Here is a 20375-nt window from a genome sequence, read left to right as displayed (position 1 = left end):
CCAAAATGACCCCTGCAACTGCCACATCCCCTCTGGAGCCTCTGCTTCCACCAGCTAAGGTCACTGCCATCCCTCCTCCAAGTGTTTTGCCTCCTTGTGTCAACTCTTTGTGAGATGATAATTGTGTTCTTTCCTTGCATATTCAAGCTGCACAACTATGTGCTGTCACTAACGATACTTGTCACAGGATAATGATGATGCCCATGCTTTACAAAGCATGATGCCTCACCCCACCAAAAAATTACATCATGCTAAAGTGTTTATTTATGAGCTTTTAGGTGTGGGCATTGTAAGCTCTTCAGACTGTAACTGGTCTGCTTATATCCAGCTTGTGCTTAAGGAGGATGGTTTGTTTCGGTTGTGTGGTGACTATCAGAAACTTAATGCCCTTATTGTTACAGACAATTACCCATCCCACACATTCAGGACTTTGTCCAATAGCTTAACAGGGTCTGAGCATTTAGTTTTCTTGACTGTCACAAAGCATAATACCAGATTCCTGTGTTTGAAGATGACATCCCCAAAGCAGCAATAATTACACTGTTTGGCTTCTTTGAATACTGCTTTATGCCTTATGGCCTGAGAAATGTGGATCAGATTTGGGAAAGGTTCATTGACTCTGTTTTATATATCTTGGCTTATTGCTACACCTATCTTGAGGACATTTCATTTACTCCACCTCTACCAAGGAGCACGAACAACATTTGACACAGGTCCTTAAAGCACTCGCTGACCATAGTGTGGAGATTAACGATGACAGATCACAATTGCACCACACTAGTGTTACCTTTCTCAGTCACACCGTCAGTGCTGAGGCAATCTGTCTGATGTCGGACCGCATTGCATTTTTCAGTGACCTGCCATTACTCGAGATCTACCAAGATCTGCTACTGTTCTTCAGAATGGTAATTTTTTTCTGGCGGCATCTGCCTCACACTGCTTCTCTCCAGGTCCTGTGGATGGATGCCTTGACAGGCAAGAACACTTCTGAGACATGAAAGATATGGTGATCGGATGAAATGATTGAAGTGTTCAGTACACTTAAGACTGCACTTTTGAACACTACCATCTTAACACTTCAATTGGTGCAGTTCTACAACAGCATGTTGGTGGTACAAAACAGTCCCTTTGGTTTCTCTAGACGAAACTCACTGCTTCTCAATGCAAATCATCAGCTTTCCACTGTGAATTACTCGCAGGTTACAAGGTCTTATGGTAAATCAGCGATGACACTGAAGGGCGCGAAGTTACGATTTTTGCATATCATAAACCACTCACTGACATTCAGTGCATATGCGGGGCAGATAAAATGGTTGTGGGTTATCTATCACGAGTGAATTCCATCACTTCTCCACTGGACTTGGATGAACTGGCCCATCTCCAAGTGGACGATGCAGGACTTCAAAATCTTCTACAGGACCTTAATTCGGCGCTGACCTTTGTTTTCCACTGCTTTTCCCCCACACACCTAGGCATCAAGGCTACATCTGCCTCTTTACAGAATTTTTTTGTTTGATCCAGCATGAAGAGTAATTACTGCTTAACTGTTCATGCATTCATACCATGTCAACAAAACAAGGTCAGCCAGCATACTCAACATTCACTGGGTAAAGTCAACGTACTATGCTCCTCGACATCGTGGGCTGCCTCCTCTCATCCAGGAGGTTCAGATATATCCTTTTTGCCATAGATCAGGTAACAATACAGGCAGAGGTCGTGCCTCTTTCAGACATGGTTTCTGATTCAGTTGTGTGTACTTTTGCTTCTGCCTGGATTTCACACTGTGGATGTCCTTCTTCCATCACTGCCAACCAGGGATGCCAGTTCGAGTCTCCACTCTTCGCCAGATTATGTACCTTGTATGGTGTTTACTGTTTCCATACCACTGCATACCACCTGCAGAGCAGTGGACTAGTTGGACATTGGCACTGTACACTTAAAACAGCTCTCATGTGCCAGGTGGCTTGTGGTCAGAGGCCTTGCTGTATGTCATACTCGTCATCTGCCCAGCTCACAATGACAATCGAAATGCCTCTCTCACTGATATCCTCTGTGGTGAGTTTCTAGTGCTACCTACAGAGTTCGTCAAGGACACTGGACTCCCATCTCGGGATGAGCTTCCTGCTCTAGTCAAGCATGCCCCCTCACACATCGCTACTGTACACACACAAGCCCTGCATCCTCACACACTGCCGAAAGTGTTCATACATAGCGATATGGCACATTGTAACTTCATTATGCTACAAGATGCAGTGCAGGCAGCTGTCCATCCTCCATATTCGACTCCGCATAGGGTACTCAGCCGTGCAAGTAACACAATTGAAATCCTTCTTAATGGGAAACATAAAGCCGTTTCTGTTAACAGGGTTAAATCAGCTTGGACACTGACGAGTACCCTTGTCTGAACACAGATTCAACTCTGGAGCACACACATCACCATGTTCTTGCTGCAAGCAATGACGATTCTATTCTATCTTCTGCCCCTTCCAGTGCACGACACGACCCTAGTGAGTAGTAGTGCAACAGGGACACCACCGTACTTTGCATTATTGCCAAATTTATTCAAGATTATGGCAATAGGTGTGGCAGTGCCACACTGATGTCATGGCTGAAAGTTAAAACTAACCCCACACTCCTCCCCACCCCCATTTGGAAATTGACAAGAAAAGGACTCTGTCTCTGCTGTGCTGCAGGATCAGATGGATGTATGTCTTTATTTTGTATGCAGTGCGGTATATGGTTTATTTAAACTATTTGAGTTGCCATTGATTGAGCACTAGACAGCAGCTCCATCCAGTGTGTTCACCTTGAGGTCCAGAGGCCAACTGACCTAGTTCACAACACCACCACCAGAGGGCAGTGATGACTTTCCTCCCTCCCCCTCCTGCGACGTAAACCAAAATGGCGGTCTGGGGAAAAATGGCGGGAATTCGCTCAGTCTGTGTCTGTCTGCTGGACTGGGAGGATATCACGACTGTAGGCTAATATTCCATGCACAAGGCATTGTTCAAACAATTTGTTTAAGAATAATTCTTATTTATTTCTGAAATTGTAATACACCTCGAAACTGATGCTGTTGTTTTAAACCATTCAGATGATGTTAAACACTTGTGGTACTTTTTTTATTCTGATAGTGAAAGGAACCACATAGTTACACTCTCACAGATCATGTTAAACACACCTGAAAACCTTCCTTGTGCAGTCTCCATGATCTCGGCCGCTCTACACAAGCCACCAGCAACTGCATGGTGGCCATGCTAAGCACATCCTGTTATGCTGGAAATATCCACAGCCTTCCTCATCCCTGGCGCATGTTCATTCTTTGTGGCACAGAGATACCCTTGTCACTGAACACGAACTGCCTCGTGAGTTATTAAATCTGGTGTTTAAGCAATGTGCGGAATATCTTCACACACTTATCTTGAAGATCTCACAGGAACTAAATGTACCACTCCACAAAGAGAGAGAGCTTTACAGATGATGCAAGCATATTTAAACAATTTGCATTGTAGTTATATGTTTTATTCTGAGGAATACCGTCAGACTTGAACATTGACTCTAAAAAGATCACAGCACACTTGTGAAACCTCCCAGCCTTCCTCCCTGAGTCACTTCAAGCGCTTTTGTGGGAATCATCACATCCTTCCTTTGCCCTTGAGCACAAGCTGCTTCAGGAGTTATTGAATCCAACTGAATATATCTCTAAATAAACTTTCAAAAAGATCACTGCACAGTAGTTTGCCTCAGTTTTGCGATGCTTACCACCTCAATTGAACACAGGCCGTAAAAAGATTGCGACACGTTTGTGAAACCTCCCAGGCTTCCTTCCTGAGACACTTATGCGCTCTTTTGTGGGAAACACCACATCCTTCCCTTGTCCTCCAACACAAGCTGCTTCAGGAGATATTAAATCCAATTGAATGTGTCTTTAAATAAACTTTCAAAATGGTTGCTGCACAGTACTTTGCTTCAAGCTGTGTCATAAATAAATCATCAAACAATTTGCTGGGATGACTTTCACAAATTGAATATACACCTGCACTGTAGGCAGTTTTAATTACAACTACAGATCGACACTTCTATGGAATATTTCCATGTATAAACAAATTAGATAAAGTGTTTGAAGCCTCAGTACATTTGCAAAAGATCGAAACTGGACTGAAATATTTGTGTGCATAAACAAATTGGGTAAATTATTTGACCTCTCAGTATATTTGCAAATGTTTCTTTAAACAATTTGTTTAAAATACACTCACACACAAAATACTGCACTGTCTTCACAGATGCACATGGAACAGAAATAATGTGTGTAAAAAAAGGAATGCAATTACATTCGAAAATACATCATGCAGGAATATTGTTTATACATTGAAACTAAGATAAATAAGCGCAAATACACCATGTGAAAACTTTGGAGATGATCCTACATCATGTAAAAATTTTTGTTAAATACATTATCAAAGTAGTTTGCTACATGTGGCATGGTTGTAACCCAGGACTCGCGAAGTGGCATGTCTGTCAGCAGTTGCAGCTCGCCATAGAGTGAACTGGCGACTGGTAGCGGGGACACTACAACTGCATCAATGAGTGCATCCAGCATGAAGAACAGATCGGTGGAACGAGTTGGTATTTCCAGAACCCCACATGCAAAAGTGCATGGAATCTGTGGCTGTAAGACCAGCATCAATTTGTTCTGCATGCTCAGACAAGCATTCATCTCATCAGCAGGTAGGGGGGGGGATGATGAACTCCTATTGGCTCCTGAAAATATTGTTCTGGGCTTTCCATCAACCGCGCTTCCTAACTGGTTCCTGCCCTACCCCTTCCACACCCAGTCTCATTTTGCCAGTGTCAGTTGGCCAGTGTGGTTGCTCCTTAGTTGTGTGTGTCAGTTTGTTGAAAATGAAGCGTTCAGCAACATCGACTACCATCATTGTGGGCAGAAAACGACATAGAATTGTAGAAGAAGAAGATGATGAAGAAGAAGAAGAATATGGATTGCCACATATGTAAATAATTTTGTTTGTTTGTAAATATGTGGTTATTGTGTAGAAATCAGGAAAAAAAATTAGTGTGTTAAAAAATTCTCATCGGTAATTCAGTTTCGTTTCCTTGTTTTACAATGCAACTCCAGGATTTTATCCTAGATTGCAAGGGGCAGATAGGAGGAGGAAGAGGGCGCTAGGCCACAGGAAACTCTCCCTGTTGAGGTCCAGCCTCCTTTGGAAAGCCTGCAACTAGAACTGCTATGTGAGTATTAAAAAATTTAATGGTGGTAGTAGAGTAACCTGTTTTCATATCGTTGGTTTATTTCTTATTTCATGCTTGTTCTTGTTATAGCTCACATGGTGAAAATGCTGCTTGAGCTGGAGGCAATGCTGGAAGCTGACAAAATACGCCACCCACACGCTGTTGAACAGCCTCCAGCAGCAAATACACAGCACCAACAGTCAAATAAGTATTAAAAAAAAGAGATATTTGTGTAGTAGTAGCTCTGTAATTAAATGTTTCGTCTTGCTGCAGCAACAATTCTAGTGGGATTAGACCTCCTAGACAGGCAGCTGGAGGCTGTTCACCAACTGCAGCAGCAGTCTCCAGCACCCAGTGAGACAGCAGAGCAGTTTTGTAAGTGAGAAAAAGAATTCTGCCTTTTGTAATTTGCGTCTGTAGTATAGAATATTTTTCTTTTTCTCTAACAAATCTGTGTATATATATATCTTTTTGTTGTTGTCATTGTTGTAGGTGAGATGGATCGGAGGCACCATATTAACCCTGACAAGGATGAGAAACCTGAAAGGGTCAGGGAAATGGCTCTAGACGAAGAGCTGCAAAGGCAGGGTGACGTGGCCCTTTTAGAGGAGGATAGCTTCCCTGAAGGGGTGGTAGAGATACCTGATAATGCCAATGAAATGTTCATGCTATGGACCCTGAGCGTGAAATGTAATTATTAACTCTACTTATGTAACAATGCAGTCTGTATTCTTTCTTTTATTTCTTACAGCAGCAGCAAGCAATTTGTGGAACATTGTACTTAATTTTTTTCGTTATTCTATCTCTTCTACACTGGCTACATCTGCACAGCTGCAGCAGAGCGTGATGTAGGTAGCAGTGGGGGCTAAACCTACCTAATCAAAGTGGCATCTGGTGAACCATGCTGCACTGGCAAAAACACAGCTAGTCGCCGTGTGAGAGGCCACAGCCAACACCTTGTCTGCCACAATCATCCCAGCACCGCATCTGTGGATTTAACAATAAGCTACCACCTGTCAGGTTAGTGGGTCAGGCCTACAGCAGCATCAGCATTGAAGCTGTTGGTACAGCCAGGCTGTTCCCACTGGCCTGACCCAATAGATCCTCCTCAGTCATGGCGGCCAGTGTGCCTGAGCGGTTCTAGGCGCTACAGTCTGGAACCGTGTGACTGCCACGTTCGCAGGTTCAAATCCTGCCTCGGGTATGGATGTGTGTGATGTCCTTAGGTTAGTTAGGTTTAAGTAGTTCTAAGTTCTAGGGGACTGATGACCTCAGAAGTTAAGTCCCATAGTGCTCAGAGCCATTTTTTTAAGAACTTGGTTGTTGTGGAGATGGTGAACACTACAGCAGAGTTTACAAAACCTATTTATGTGGGGATATGCATACAAGACCTATCATAGAACTTAGAACTACTTAAACTTAACTAACCTAAGGACATCACACATGCATGCCCGAGGCAGGATTCGAACCTGCAACAATAGCAGCAACGCAGTTCCGGACTGAAGCACCTGGAACCGCTCGGCCACTCCGGCCGGCCAAGACCTATCCAAACTCCACATGTACCACTTTCATTCTGAGTTGGCGAAAATCATTTTGCAGATCCTAAATTACTGTATATGGATACAGACAGCTTCATCTGTTGGGTGAAGAATTGTTATCCATATGAAGTAATGAGGTACCACAGTGATGAATTCGATGTGTCCTCATACATGTCCAATAATCGTTGTGGCATTCTTCCACAGAACAAGCTTATCAGCTGTATAAAAGACGAGGAGAATGGATAGCAAATTGTGGAGTTTGTAGGTCTGTGATAAAAAAATGTAAGCAAATCGCACATTGGAAGGTGCCACCTAGAGGTGGGCTAAGGGTGTGCATCACATGGCATCGTGTACCCTCTCTGTCGAAGACTATTTGCAGTGCCTGTACATCAGTGTCTGCAGTGCATGTGATAAGACAAACTAGTATTCTATCGAGAGGACATGGAGTGTACACTGTGCTGCAGACTAAAATCGGCCTGTTGCCTCATATTGATAAAAGGGTCATTTGTGATGGGATTGAAACTCACCCATAATCACACTACTTGCTTCTCACTTGTAGCGAGAGAAGGGATGGGGGAGCGGTTCTGATTGAGTGAAAGAGAGAAAGAGTGAGAGAGAGAGCGAGTCTGCAGAGTAGTAGTGTGACCCCTTTATCATAATGTAAGTGGTTGTGTGTGTGTGTGTGTGTGTGTGTGTGTGTATGTGTGTGTGTGTGTGTGTGTGTGTGTGTGTGTGTGTGGTGTAAATATTTATTTATGTGCACTATATACATGTGCACACACACACACACACACACCATGTATGGAAAAAAGCACAAAAAACAAGAAAAATGTATGTTTAGTGTATATATATATATATATATATATATATATATATATATATATATATTCTGAGGGACTGTGATATATATATATATATATATATATATATATATATATATATATATATCACAGTCCCTCAGAATTTTTGTAAAATTTTTGGTAATTGGGCCGTGGAAATTAGTTTCTAGGTGTACACACTAAATCAAAATTATTGTAAAAGCTATGCTTCTGGGATTGTGGAATTTTGTTGTAGAAGTAAAAAAAGTATCCCCATGTTAGTTTTTAGCATAGATTTGTATATTTGGAAATATTGTAAGCATTCTCATCCAGTGCTGTTTGTAAAAACACTTGTAAATGTATTCTCAACGAGTGTCACTGTTATAGTATGTAAGTTAAAAGTGTCCCTGCATTGGAATATCAGAGTCAAACTGTACCTCAAGAACTATGTTGTACCTCAAGAACCATACTGTACCTGAAGAACTGTATTGTACCTCGAGAACTGAAATGTGTCTCAAGAACTGTATTGTATCTCATGAACTGAATTGTATCTGTGTGAACTGAATAAATGAAAAAATCGTTACTGTACGTATTTGTTGTTGTTATTAAAAAACTATGCCCTTTTGCATTGTGTGTATGTGTAAGGGATGTGCATGACACAACTGAATTAGATTTTCTGAAGATGAGTGCTATTAAGGAGGTGAATTTTAGGATGACTGATAACAAAATGTATACAGAATGGTTTCATGGGATTACACTTATCGTGCAGGATGAATTGGCTCATGGGAGAAGGAGGCACGTGACCATGTGTGCTTCCAAAGACATATAGCAAACATGTCTAAAATTATATCTCATGTGCTTGAAGAGAACCACAGACATAGTATCTGGACAGAACTGTATACTGTCAAAGTGGAAACAGTATGAATACATACACATATTATGAGATAAAAATTCGTTTATTTCTCATCCAGCTTAAAACTAATTTTGCATTTTCATAAGCAGACCCAGCTACACTATCTTCACTCATTTTCTTCTTGCATCGATGGACAGCAGGAAACCCATTTTGAATAGTAGTAAACTTGAAGATTCGACACATCCATGAGATCTTCTCCTTCCCCTTCACTTAGATGATGGTGTCCATGTGGTCGAATAATCGAAGCGACTTCACAGTATCTTTATAGGACATGCCAGGATCGTCCCAGTGAATTCAGTGGTCGAAATGTGTTAACCGCTTTGCACTCTTCCATGTTTTAGCGCACTTCACATCCTTGAAAGACCTCAGTAAATACAGTGGTTGCTGAGAATGTCTATTATTCCAGCAACTTCTGTGTATGTTACAACTGCAACATCTTTAAATATGATCTGCCTACACTCACCATTATAGAAACCCTGAGCCTCTGCAATGGTGTTCACACTTTCAGATAACATTGTGGAATGCTCTGGGTATGACACAGCATCTTTTCGTTTGTACAGGTCACTGCAGAACACTGGTGAGCAGGCAGTAGTTAATGACACTATGATGTAGAACTTGAACATATGCTGCAGTGTGTTCTGGGAAATTTGCTGAAGATTTAAATTCAATTTGTACATCTATAGCTCCAGGCTTAATTATCTCATTCCGTTTTGAGAAATGTATTACAATGATCAGTGATAGCTCCTTGAATTTCCTTGGACTGAGTAGACACCCTCCTTCTTCTTCAGCAGTTTCATAGTAAGAAGCATGAAACCTCACATACATGTCATATGCTAGACTTTGTACATTGTCATCCCACTGCAGGTGTAAATTGTCATTTGGGTGGAATTCTGAATTCATATAGACTTTGACATTAGTTAACTGGCAGTTGTAAACTACAGGGGAATCATTTGCTATATTCCCTCTTCTATCAGTCTGAAATGCAATTATGATGAATGTAGGAGTCTAGCTGCAAAGAGGGTTAATAGCCCATGTTTGTCTGCTTTCAGTTGGTAGTACTGGGTACTCGAAAACCTCTCAGGAGTGGAATGTTAGTGATAGATATGTATTGGAATTCAGAACTTCTAAAAGCTTCAAATGCTCCGTATCTGATACACTGATGTGAAGCATTTTCCACATTATCTTGCTGATTGTCATCATATTCTTCTCTCGAGCTCCTTGAATGTATGAGCTATTATTCATCACACTCTGTACCAAAATGGATTCCTGTTTACCATTTACAATAATCTGCCTCATGTCCTCAAAGTAGAGATACAAATGCAGTAAATCGTTTGTACTCTGCAACTGTTCTAACCACCAGATCGTCTATAAACCATCCTGCATTTTCTAAACCATTCAGATCTGTGGGTGATGCAAAGACATATATTTTAAGGGTTGATGTTATGCCAAAACTGTATGTACCATCGATCTCAGACCTGTTGAGTTCATAGCACATCTCTTCAAACAGGAATGCTAAAGTATTATGTGTAAGCTTGGATCCCACTGTAGCGCTGCCATAGGTTTTCTTGAATGATCCCTCCAAATATATGAAGTTTTTGCATGGAAGGGTGTGCACGTTCCTGGTGGTGGATGACAATTCTAATTTCACCAGCCGGCCGCGGTGGTCTCGCGGTTCTAGGCGCTCAGTCCGGAACCGCACGACTGCTATGATCGCAGGTTCGAATCCTGCCTTGGGCATGGGTGTGTGTGATGTCCTTAGGTTAGTTAGGTTTAAGTAGTTCTAAGTTCTAGGGGACTGATGACCACAGATGTTAAGTCCCATAGTGCTCAGAGCCAGTCAATTTCACCATTCTTGTTAAATGTGTTTGAAGCATAAGGTTTATGTGAGAAGTATTCCTGAGGTATAATTCGCTCATCATACTCTGCTGGACTGGTTATATTGGGTGAGAACTTCATTGCGAGGTTTCAAGCCAACTGATTTAAGAAACTCATATTTTGCACGTGTTATTATTTTACAGTTCAGCAGTGAAATAACGTCCTGTGGATTGCGTGCACTGGTTGTGTACCGAATGCCATCCTGCCTTAGATGCAATTGCACAATGATTTCCTCACCATGAAAGTCAACAAGTTGATTATTCTGGTACTCAATACGCAGCTCCAAATAGTCCAATGTCTGAACTGTCACTGTAAGGTATACTGCATTGGTGGAAGTCTCAACAGTATTATACCCTGTTGCAACAGAGAGGAAGAGTCTGTAAATAGCATGAACCAGACTGTCATTGAGATAGGAGTTCGTTGCAATGTTACACTCAACTCGGATTGTGCTGACAGGCAGTATGTCCACAGTCTGGCCTGACTTGTGAAATTTACTAGGATCCTTCTTCAAAACATGTCCTTTTGTGAAACCCTGTAGGCGCCCTGCTGAACCTTTCTGGTTTAAGTCAATCGTTGCATTCACATTCCATATTTCAGATTTAAGTGTATTGATGTTTGCACATATCTCAATACCTTTTTCAGACTGTTTTAAAACTTCATTTAAATCGACGATATCGTATGTACCAGGTTCTATTCCCACAATGTCTTTTTCACCATTAATATCCAGATGCAGTTTGCTGTTATCCTCGGTGATATTTGGGATTCTGTTATATGTCTCCAGTCCAGTCAATGCAATACTCCATTCACCATTGCTCAAATCAATTGGTGGAAAGTAATTTGTATGTAATACAGATGATCGTTCATTTAAAGACAAAGTGCATGACATTGCATCTGAACCTCAACTGATGAAGGAATGTTTGAAGCTCTTCCTCATATATATTCTTCTTCTTTGTAAAAGCAAGAGAAACATGATACATAGATGTCCATAGAGGTGTGTATTAAAGTCCTGATAGTGCCAAAACACATGTCTTCTGCGAGTGAAGTATTGTTGTATTTCTTTGTGCGGTCGAAGTAGTAGACGGTATTTGCATTTTTCATAAGATATGACAACGAGTGGGTGCTGGGACCTCCAGCAACATCTAAATTCACAATACCACATTCACCAGTTTTCCACATAGTCTTCAGTAATATACCCCACATAAAACACAGTGGAATCTTGAATTCTTTTCGAACAAACTTGAGTAGATCAGTATTTGTGAGTGCCAGTTTGGTAGGGTTTTTGTTTTATTTGTGAATACACCAAGCTCTTTCCTGTACGATCTCAAGTATAGTCCTTTTCCGATGGCTGTGGCTTCCATCATGCAGTTATGTCTTCTTGCTTCTTCTAACTGCGCTTGGAATGTTTTGCGTGTCCTTCAATGTTCGAGTAATAGCTCCAGCGCCACCAACAAGGTTCCCTACCTCTGAGAGAGCGGAGAGGACTGGGATGAGGAATGTAAGAGTATCACCAGATATCTTAGGTATTGGTAGACCTTGAGGTGCTTTAACCAATCCTCCTCTTATTCCTGCTGCCTTCTGCTTCAGAGCGTTTATAGCTGCATACATTGCTGTCAGAATACAGTTCTTCAAACACCTTTCCTTCCCATTCTTCTTCTTCTTCTGTATGGCACGATGTGCGGCATTCATAACTCACTTGAAATTCGACACTCCTAAATCCAACTTAATTTTTCGATGCATGGTTTTACCAATTACAAATGCTTCAATGCGTTGACCTATAGCAATATCCTTTCTTCTGCGTATCGCCTTAGCCTTATTAGCCAAAACCCTGTCTGCAATGTGATGACATGGGAGATTTTTATTTGCAGCATGTGCAATATCGCGTTCCATACACGCTTTGTTGAGCAGATTAATCGCCTTGTCACCTTGTGCCAAGCGTTTTTGAGGCTTTGTTCTGGGCCCACAGTAGCCATATAATAGAATGTGTAATTCCACTGGCAGTTTGTCTAGAATACCAGCACCTCCTCTAATGTGTCTCCTAGCACACATGTTATGCTTCTACAGTAGTTGTGGTCTGCACGCCACATTATATAGCAAATCGTTAGTCTCAGTCCAACTGTTTTGTGTAGCAGGAAAACCAATCCATTTGACTAGCACTGTATTTCCTCGACATCTTATGACTCTCTCCATGAGAAACACATTCGGTTCTGAGCTTTCTGCATCTCTTCGGTTTTTGAAGCAACCTGCAATTTCTTCACCTTTACTATCCTTAAAGATATAAGTTCTAGGAGTAGTTCTTTGCACCTTGAAAACTGTAAATATCTCTGTGACCAGTTTGGGAGGTATTACTCTCAAATGCTATCTTCCATTTTTAGATACATACCAAATCACCTGCATTAAATTTCTGTTTTTGTGGACCCAGCATTTTATTGTGATAGTATCCATGACTCCATTATCTCGAACATCAATTGGTCTCATTTTCATTGTGCTATCTTTGTTTCGGTTATACTGAATAATTATTTCTGGGAGGATATCTTTCCATTTGCATGAGCTGTAAAGATTAAAATGCGTCCACATTTAATCTATTATTCTTCTATTCAGATATCAGATGTGTGAATGGTGACTAGCAATGTATTCCATACCGCTGTATCATGGTCTTGTAATACATATTGTAAAACTCTCCATCGTGATCGTTTGGAGGTTGTCCAGGCATCAGTTCATCCCTGTCTGCAACAAACACTCAAACAATCCACGGAATTTCTCCCCATTTTTGTTTTAACTGGTAATGCCAAGGTGAATTTGGAGTATTCATCAATAACCATTAAAATACTGTATATTTGAATCCATTATTCTTGTGTGAGTACTCCCTCATAGCTACAAGATTAGCCTACCATAAGCCATCTATACCTTTAACCGTAACATCTCTATGAGGGTATGTTTTGCATGCTGGTTTGTGTAGTTCTTGAACTACTGTCTCCATACTTATTCAGTGACACCTCTCTCTCTAAGCTTGAAGGTTATTAAAACAACCTCATTCGAATGAGCTGTATTATCTGCAGCAGCTGATCCCATGAGCAGACATAGTCGATCTATTAGCTCATTGGGGTCGTCATAATATATGCATTTTTTTGTAGGATGCCATTTTTCACTGCTTTATGCTCAATCTCAATACCATCACAGCTGCTGCTATTGGTTTTATAATGGTTATATATTTCTTGTTGCTCTGGCTTTTTGCGATCTTACATACATTGGTCAAATGCAGTATTTCACTGCACATTTCTCTATCATTAACTGAATAATTTATGTTTTTTTCATGGGTCTTAGGAAAATAAGATTAATTAAGCCAGATGTTCTGTCAAACTGCCCATCACCAATCTGTATTGTATCATCAGTTACATTTATAGACTGCATTCCCAGAATGTACAGTCTTCCCCTGCTGACTCTATATGTTCTATCTATCTGGCCAGGGGCGTAACGGATAACGAATTCGTCAATGTCAGCACCATCATTATTGTGTGGTTTTGTTTTTGCTGAGAGCTGCCTGAGAGATCCAGTAACACGCTTAAAGATCTCTCTCAGTGTTTGATGTCGATCCATATGCCCTAACCTTAGCAACATTAATTTCTCTCGAATGGCTTTCCACGCCTGAATGACTTTCTGCTTCGGTGACATATCGAGGTTTTTATAAATCCACTCTTCTTCCTTTTATTATGTGGCTGCTCCCTCTACTTGCTAACAAGGACCTCTACATCTGTTTTCCCCTCAATAGCCTCAACCTTTTCAGTTAAGTCAGTTACTTTCATACTGAGTTCATTAACTAACTCATTTGATGCGTCGATCTTTCTCAGAAGAGTCTGGTAATACGTCTATAGCTCCCCACGCACACCTCCAACTTTATGCATGATAGCATGAATTTTCGCATCCATGTACAAGCGAATGTTCTGCCTGTGTACACCCATTCTCTAGGATTGGGAGCCAGACATGCGCGCGAATTTGTTTATGGTGCAGCGTATACTGATGCACTCACCCCTCTTACCAGGCTTTGTATCCAGAAACCCAAATTTCGCCTATACCCAGTTTTCTTGTTTCACCAATAACGAGAAATCCATACTGTGAATGTTCCAGCAATCAGCACATATCTTTACAAAATCATTGAACGACATGTCAGTTTCTTCATGTGCTTGATAAATGTGTTTTAAATTGAGATTGTCTTGTTTGAAGTCTATGATGAGGTTTGCTTTATCCCTAACCAATTGTTTCGGGACTCTGGAATATGTTTCGCTTAGAGAAAAATACATCAGCACTCATATGACGACCGCAACAAAAATATTTTCGAATTTGTACTTGGTTTTGCACAGCAACATCGTCAAATAGGAACACAGTGTTTGGCTTTACTTTTTCAGGTGGGGAATATCACTGCTTTCACTGAATGTCGTGTATGTAATGCCTTTTACACTGCGCAGTATCTCCTGTATTAGCTGACACTTTATTTTAAGCTGAAACAGTGTTTTTGAAAATACACAAACATATTGAAATCGGACTCTGTCTGCATGTGTTAGTAGCGACATGAGAACATTAGGCTTACTACAGCAGTATTGACCTACAATAATTGCTCATATATTATCAACAATAAAAATTCCATTCTTCTTCCTCTTCTTCTTCTTCAGGTCTCCTGTTGCATCTTCATGTGACCAGTCACCTACAACAAAGTCCTTGTGACAAGGATGTTTCACCCACTTTGCCATTATACCGACTATGTCAGGTACCAACAAGTAATTGGCATATATAGAAAGACACACTTCTAAGGATGGTAATAATATGTGTAGCCATACCTATGAAAAGTAACTGCATCATTCAGTTTGTCAGTTTGATAATAACTGGTGACAAGGTGTTTGAGGCAATTGCACACAGCTTCATGATTATAGATGCAGCATTGAAAATAATCATATTAGTAAGTGTAATGCTTGGACTATAATGAGAGAGGTGTGAAATAAAACACAAACACAGTTTGAGATTATGTATACACATTATTTATTTGAATATCAGATGAAGTATTTCAAAAAAATCATCTGACTTTTTCTTTATCTTCTTAGTGCCTGTACAATATATCCCAAATAAAGCTTTTTGATATGCAGTAAATTTCATACATATCTCCTTCAAACCGATGGGCACCTCACAATATTCTGGTTTTTCACATGCATATTTAACCTGTTTCTCTTTCTGCGTTCATGCCGAAACATAGGTACTGTTGCAAATCATCAACATGTGCACTGTGCACACGTAGAAAGTTTACAACATCATTGTATGCGGAGTCTATGCCTGGCAACCATCGACGCATTGTCTCCAGTGCAAGGGTTAGTGTAGTACCCACTTCGTATACATTCATAACTGAGGTGTGCCATAGACAAACACACTTGTCACCAATTTCATACATAGTGCAGAGTGTTCATACACTATTTTAATAAATATTGTCACACTAGTTAGGTGATTTTCCAGGGGGGAGGGGAGGTATGAGTTGGATAATGGTCTGTGTGGTCATCTGCTGATTGATGTAGCGCTCTGCATGACATATTTCGTCAGTCGAGCTTAGAACTTAGAAGGCACTTTAACACCTATCGATGCGTTTTCAATTTCTACCCTCACATGCAAGCCTCATTCATTATGTGCTTCTGTACACACATTTACATGTTTAGTACCACTAGGAGTTAAGTTGTATGTAGAACTGAAGAACGTGGGCACACCTGATACCTACTTATTCACAGCACCTGCACTCTGTCCTTACGCTAGCGCAGGGATGTCCTGCTGGGATGGGTCATATGTCAGTGACCAGTACTTGTTTACAACCACCAGTAGAACCCTTCTCCAGTCGATATGTTGCTTAGGACCACCAGTAGCATTCGAGACATCAGGAACAGGCCGTGTATCATCATCACTCAAATCAATGAGTGGGACAGACAATAACAGCTTCTTGTCCAGACCACATGTCCTCATCACATAAATTGATGAGTGGGACAGACAATAACAGTTCCTTGTCTTGCTCCAGCAAGTGGGCTATGTGAGGAACCTTCTTATCCACAGAATCTGCACTCTCCCCCTCTGCTACCACAGGTATGTTCCGGTGGGATGGGTCATATGTCAGTGACTAGTACTGACCTCCATGTTGCAGTTGCTTTGGACCACCAGTAGCATTCGAGACATGGATAACAGCCAGGCATCCTCATCACCCAAACCAATGGGTGGAACAGACAATAACAGCTTCTTGTTCTGTTTCAGTATGTGGGAAATGTGCGTTACAAGATCATACATGGTCGCTACAGGTTCAGACATGCAAGAGGTTGTTGCTGCTGCAGGTCTAGAGGTCAGTGCAGGTCTCAACAAGATGGTGGTTGAGGTTGCTGTGGGTCTGGATGTGTCGAAAATCGACATGTTGTTTCTCGCCCCTGCAGAACTCGACATGTCGAAGCCTACCACTGAACAAGGAGGAGAAAGTGTCAAATACAGACCAATGCAGGGAAAACAACCAATAACAATGCTAACTACAGACAAAGATGTGATATAGGATACTTACTTTTTAGGTTCTTCCTGTTGTGCAGGACTGTGCTGGATCTCGAATGCTGCTGCTGACACTTCATGGTTCTTCTGCTGCTGACTGAGATTGAGGCCATGGAGCTGCTGAGCTCGCCCTATATATCCTTTGATGATGTCACTAGATACTTCCATCCTATTGGCTGAAGCCTATTAGGAGACCAGATTCAGCATTGCTATTGATTCCTACCTAGTTTTTCTGGACCACCATCTTGGATTACATCACAGGAGGGTAGGAAGGGGGGAGGGGAGTGGGTGAGGGTCAACAGCGCCTTTGGTGGTGGTGTTGTGAACTAGGTCAGTTAGCCTCTGGACCTCAAGGCGAATACACTGGATGAAGCTGTTGTCTAGTGCGCCATCAATGGTAGCTCAGGTTGTTTAAATAAACTATATACCGCACTGCATTTTGTAAAGACTTACATCCATCCTATCGAGCAGCCCAGCACAAGATAAGTCCTTTTCCCACCAGTTTCCTGACGGGAGAGGCAAGGGGACGGGGTAGAGGAAGGGAGGTGGAGTTAGGCTAGTGGAGGTAGCCCAACTGAGCAATTTTCCCACCAAAATTTCAGCTTCGTGCCATGACATCAGAGCGATGTTGCTGCATCTGTGGCCGCCATTTTGGATGCCCCATCATGAATAAATTTCGCAAAAATGCAGAGTGGGGTGGTGTCCCCGTTGCCTTACTACTCAAGTGCTGCATGTGGAGCTTCTCCAGCAGAGATATTCAGGCTACATGATTCGCCTGTGTTCGCGCAGCCTTCATCTATGAATGCAGTCATCTTATCAGTTGATGTCTCCAATTTCAGTGTCACAGACCTCCCTATCCAGCTCAATGATAGCCACTCCCCTTTGGCTTTATGATAACCCATCTACCCCCCACATTATCCTCATTCGCTCCTTTCAGATACTGGGCAGTGCTAATGAAGGCAACATTGCAGCTACTATCAGCGAGAATGACAGCATATCAATCACTGTCGCACTGCTTCCACCTCAGCCAAGCACAATCGCCAGATGTCCAACTTTCCCACACAGGCTGATGCCTTTGCCCCCCCTAGTTGGCTGCAGGACTACATGATAGCTGAGATACACACTCCTGCTTCGCCCAGTCTCTGAGAAATGATCCAGCAGTGCCTACTTAGGGACTGGCCATGACACGGCTGGTCACATAACCTTGCACTGCGGTTCCTATGTGTCTTCCCACCAGTCCTACACATACTTTCTCTCCCCTGTGCTCAGCACTGCTGGGGGCAGAGGGGGCGATTATTGATAACCAAACAAACTATTCCTATGACAAGCTACGATCTTTGACTTAAGGCTTTGCTCTCGTGTATTAACCTTCGATTCTGCTTCTATTACATGTTGTGTTTCTACGACAGTAAAGTGAATTCTGTATCCAGTGCTGTATTTTCACATCTCCATCGAGCATATAGAGTGGTGATCCACACCATGAATGCTCCAGAGGATAATTTAGCTAGTTAGTTTCGTGTTCCATGGATCATTGATACGATTAATAGTAATGATGTGGAACGAGTTCTACATTCACATTATACGTTCGTTTGTAAATATGGCTACATACTGACCATTTACAAGAACAGAAATTCTTCTGTGAAATGGAAGGAGTTGCCAAGGAGAAAGTGTGTGTGTTTGTTTCAAAATTTAACTACGTTCTCTGCCAGACAGTGGCCACCAGTTGGTCATGGTCAGGCAGTTGATGTCACTGGGTGATGATGATGATGATGATGATGAGGTCCCATACTCCGAGGAACGTAGGGGACGATGCAGGAGATCCACACCGCTGACTAGGTACATGATCAAATATTTTATTTACCGCGTTGTGTACCGCTTTCTTTGCTAAAGACAGCCTTATTGTGGAGTAGTGAATGTATTTTTTCCTTCCGGTATTGTAATTACATACAGGGTGATTATAATTAATCTTTCAAAACGGTGTAGAAATAACACCACTGATCAGAATGACGTCAAATTGCAACGGAAGATTATTGGAGAAGGGGGAAAACGTATGACAGGAGAAAAAAATAGTGTGAAAACTGATCAGTAGATAGCACTGTATGTATCAGAATACGTAAATGAAAATACCTGTCATGTACATGACCCATTGAAGTTGGTACAAATAAGCTGGGTACACGGCTTTTCGTGCTGGATTAGCCGAGCGGTCTAAGGCGCTGCAGTTATGGACTGTGCGGCTGGTCCCGGCGGAGGTTCGAGTCCTCCCTAGGGCATGGGTGTTTGTGTTTGTCCATAGGATAATTTAGGTTAAGTAGTGTGTAAGCTTAGGGACTGATGACCTTAGCAGGTAAGTCCCATAAGATTTCACACACACAGTACACGGCTTTCCCTCTTTTCGCATCTGCGACGTTCGCCATGACTATCTAAATGCAGCATCGCGCTCTGCTTGTAAAGCTGAATTACAAGAATTATGACTGTGCATACGTCACTCTGCAGAAGTTCCGGACTCTGAAGGGTTTGAGAAAAGGCGTTGGTCCGATGACTGCCGTGATTCTGGAGAAAATGATTCGGGAATTCTAAGAGACAGATTCTTTTGGTGTGCAACCTGGTAGAGGGAGAAAACGAATTGATTTGACGTCAGTGGAAGCAGCGGCCACAGCAATGCAGGAGACGAGTGGTGGTGCGCAAACGTGTAGTGTATGGAGAATTGCCAGAATATTGGACATACCGGTGAGCATGGTGCGTAAAATCCTATGAAACATTCTTCTTTGCTATCCATTCAAAATTACCCATGTGCACGAGTTGCTTCCTGTTGACCTGCCAGCAAGAGAAACCTTTGCTTTAGAATTTCTTGCTCGCATGGAAGTTGACAATGATTGGCTGTGGGAGATTTTGTGCACAGACGAAGCTCACATCCATCTAACAGGATATGTCAATAAACAGAACTGTCGAATATGGGCAACGGAAAATCTACACGCAAATCAACCAGTACCACTTCATCCTGAAAAGGTCACTGTGTGGTACAGGTTTAATGCATCATTTATCATAGGGCCACATTTTTTCGAAGAGACAGGTGCTTCCGGTCCTGTTACCTGTACTGTTACTGGTAAGTGCTATGCGTGTCTTTTGCGCAACCACGTCATTCCAGCTCTCCAACAGCATGGATGTGTGGATGGGATAATTTTTATGCAAGATGGCGCACCTCCACACATTGCAAATCCAGTTAAGCAGCTGCTGAAGCGCCATTTCGGAAATACTAGAGTTATCAGCAACCATTTCCTTACAGCCTGACCATCCCGATCACCTGATCTTAATCCGTGTGACTTCTGGCTGTGGGGCTAGCTGAAAGATGTTGTGTTCAGTGTTGCGATTGTAAACTTAGCTGCATTGGACGCACACTTCGAACAGTTGTGGAACATGCTGTTTCTCGATTTC

At 41.9% G+C, this 20375-nt stretch overlaps 1 long non-coding RNA gene across 1 annotated transcript; it reads left to right on the top strand.

The window, feature by feature from the left end:
• The first annotated feature begins 3096 nt into the window (after positions 1-3096).
• On the top strand, positions 3097-7491 carry LOC126184935 (uncharacterized). The gene is made up of 3 exons (XR_007536907.1): positions 3097-5250; positions 5341-5625; positions 5743-7491. It is a non-coding gene; the product is annotated as an uncharacterized LOC126184935 (long non-coding RNA).
• The last annotated feature ends 12884 nt before the right edge of the window (positions 7492-20375 follow it).

Source organism: Schistocerca cancellata, chromosome 4, assembly GCF_023864275.1.
Source record: "Schistocerca cancellata isolate TAMUIC-IGC-003103 chromosome 4, iqSchCanc2.1, whole genome shotgun sequence".
Lineage (NCBI taxonomy): Eukaryota > Metazoa > Arthropoda > Insecta > Orthoptera > Acrididae > Schistocerca > Schistocerca cancellata.
This window is presented reverse-complemented; position numbering and strand designations above follow the sequence as displayed.